Below are 3,142 nucleotides of genomic sequence, written 5' to 3'. Positions count from 1 at the left end.
TTTTGAAGCTCTTCATATTTGTCACCCCTTTTCAGGCTCTTCATTTTTTTGAACACCTCTTTATCCTCCTCCTATTTTTCAGACCGTTCCATGCTCTTCATATTTTTCAAACCTTTTGAAGCTCTTCATATTTTTCACACCTTTTCAGGCTCTTCATGTTTTTAAACACCGCTTCATGCTCTTCCTATTTTTCAGACCGTTTCATGCTCCTCATATTTTTCACACCTTTTGAAGCCGTTCTATTTCTTACACCTTTTCAGGCTCTTCATGTTTTTCAACACCACTTCATGCTCCTCCTATTTTTCAGACCGTTTCAGGCTCCTCATATTTTTCACACCTTTTGAAACCGTTCTATTTCTCACACCTTTTCAGGCTCTTCATGTTTTTCTCACCGTTTCATGCTCCTCATACTTTTGACACGTTTTGGGGCTCTCATATTTTTCACACCATTCCAGGCTCTTCATATTTTTGAACACCGCTTCATGCCCCTCCTATCTTTCAGACCATTTCATGCTCATCTCATTTTTGACACCTTTTGAAGCTCTTCATATATTTCACACCTTTTAAAGCTCTTCATAATTTTCACACGTTTTCAGGCTCTTCATGTTTTTCAACAAGATTTCATGCTCCTCCGGTTTCTCAGACCATTTCAAGGTCCTCATGTATTTCACACCATTTGAAGCTCTTCATATTTTTCACACCTTTTCAGACTCTTCATGTTTTTCAACACCGCTTCATGCCCCTCCTATCTTTCAGACCATTTCATGCTCATCTCATTTTTGACACCTTTTGAAGCTCTTCATATATTTCACAGCTTTTGAAGCTCTTCATAATTTTCACACGTTTTCAGGCTCTTCATGTTTTTCAACACGGCTTCATGATCCTCCTATTTTTCATACCGTTCATGCTCCTCATATTTTTGACACCTTTTGAAGTTCTTCCTATTTTTCACAACTCTTCATGCTCTTCATGTTTTTCGACACCGCTTCATGCTCCTCCTATTTTACAGCCTGTTTCAGGCTCCTCATATTTTTGACACCTTTTGAAGCTCTTCATATATTTCACAACTTTTGAAGCTCTTCATATATTTCACAACTTTTGAAGCTCTTCATATTTTTCATACCTTTTCAGGCTCTCCATATTTTTGAACACCGCTTCATGCTCCTCCTATTTTTGAGACCGTTTCATGCTCCTCATATTTTTGACACCTTTTGAAGCTCTTCATATTTGTCACACCTTTTCAGGCTCTTCATGTTTTTGAACACCGCTTCATGCTCCTCCTATTTTTGAGACTGTTTCATGCTCCTCATATTTTGACACCTTTTGAAGCTCTTCATATTTGTCACAACTTTTCAGGCTCTTCATGTTTTTGAACACCGCTTTATCCTCCTCCTATTTTTCAGACCGTTCCATGTTCTTCATATTTTTCAAACCTTTTGAAGCTCTTCATATTTTTCACACCTTTTCCCGCTCTTCATGTTTGTTAAAACCGTTTCTTGCTCCTCCTATTTTTCAGACCGATTCATGCTCCTCATATTTTTGACAGGTTTTGAAGCTCTTCATATTCTTCACAGCTTTTCATGCTCTTCATGTTTTTCAACAGCGCTTCATGCACCTCCTATTTTTCAGACCGTTTCATGCTCCTCATATTTTTGACACCTTTTGAAGCTCTTCATATATTTCACACCTTTTCAGGCTCTTCATGTATTTCAGCACCAGTTCATGCTCCTCCTATTTTTCAGACCGTTTCATGCTCATCTCATTTTTTACACCTTTTGAAGCTCTTCATATTTTGCACACCTTTTCAGGCTCTTCATGTTTTTCAGCTCCACTTCATGTTCCTCCTATTTTTCAGACCGTTTCTTGCTCCTCATATTTTTGACACTTTTTGAAGCTCTTCTTATTTTTCACACCTTTTCTGGCTCTCCATGTTTTTGAACACAGCTTCATGCTCCTCCTATTTTTCAGAGCGTTTCATTCTCCTCATGTTTTTGACACCTGTTGAAGCTCTTCACATTTTTCACACCTTTTCAGGCTCTTCACGATTTTCAACATCGCTTCATGATCCTCCTATTTTTCAGACCGTTTCATACTCTTCCTATTTTTGAGACTGTTTCAGGCTCCTCATATTTTTGACAGGTTTTGAATCTCTTCATATTTTGCACACCTTTTGAAGCTCTTCATATTTTTCACACCTTTTCAGGCTCGTTATGATTTTCAACACAGCTTAATGCTCCTCCTATTTTTCAGACCGTTTCATGCTCATCTCATTTTTGACACCTTTTGAAGCTCTTCATATTTTTCACATTTTTGAAGCTCTTCATATTTTTCACACCTTTTCAGGCTCGTTATGATTTTCAACACAGCTTAATGCTCCTCCTATTTTTCAGACCGTTTCATGCTCATCTCAATTTGACACCTTTTGAAGCTCTTCATATTTTTCACACCTTTTGAAGCTCTTCATATTTTTCACACATTTTCAGGCTCTTCATGTTTTTCAACACCGGTTCATGCTCCTTCTATTTTTCAGAAAGTTTCATGCTCCTCATATTTTTGAAACCATTTGAAGCTCTTCATATTTTTCTCACATTTTCAGGTTCTTCCTGTTTTTCAACACCATTTCATGCTCCTCTTATTTTTCAGACCGTTTCATGCTCCTCCTATTTTTCCGACCGTTTCATGCTCCTCATATTTTTGACACGTTTTGAAGCTCTTCATATTTTTCACACCTTTTCAGGCTCTTCATGTTTTTCAACACCGGTTCATGCTCCTTCTATTTTTCAGAAAGTTTCATGCTCCTCATATTTTTGAAACCATTTGAAGCTCTTCATATTTTTCTCACATTTTCAGGTTCTTCCTGTTTTTCAACACCATTTCATGCTCCTCTTATTTTTCAGACCGTTTCATGCTCCTCCTATTTTTCAGACCGTTTCATGATCCTCATATATTTGAAACCTTTTGAAGCTCTTCATATTTTTCACACCTTTTCAAGCTCTTCAAGATTTTCAACAACGCTTCATGCTCCTGCTTTTTTTCAGACCGTTTCGTGCTCCTCATATATTTGACAGCTTTTGAAGCTCTTCATATTTTTCACACCTTTTCAGGCTCTTCATGTTTTTGAACACCACTTCATGCTCTTCCT

Source organism: Dama dama, unplaced genomic scaffold (genome assembly GCF_033118175.1).
Source record: "Dama dama isolate Ldn47 unplaced genomic scaffold, ASM3311817v1 ptg000093l, whole genome shotgun sequence".
In the NCBI taxonomy this organism is placed as follows: Eukaryota; Metazoa; Chordata; class Mammalia; order Artiodactyla; family Cervidae; genus Dama; species Dama dama.
The sequence above is the reverse complement of the archived record's forward strand: the minus strand, read 5'-3'. Positions refer to the sequence as shown.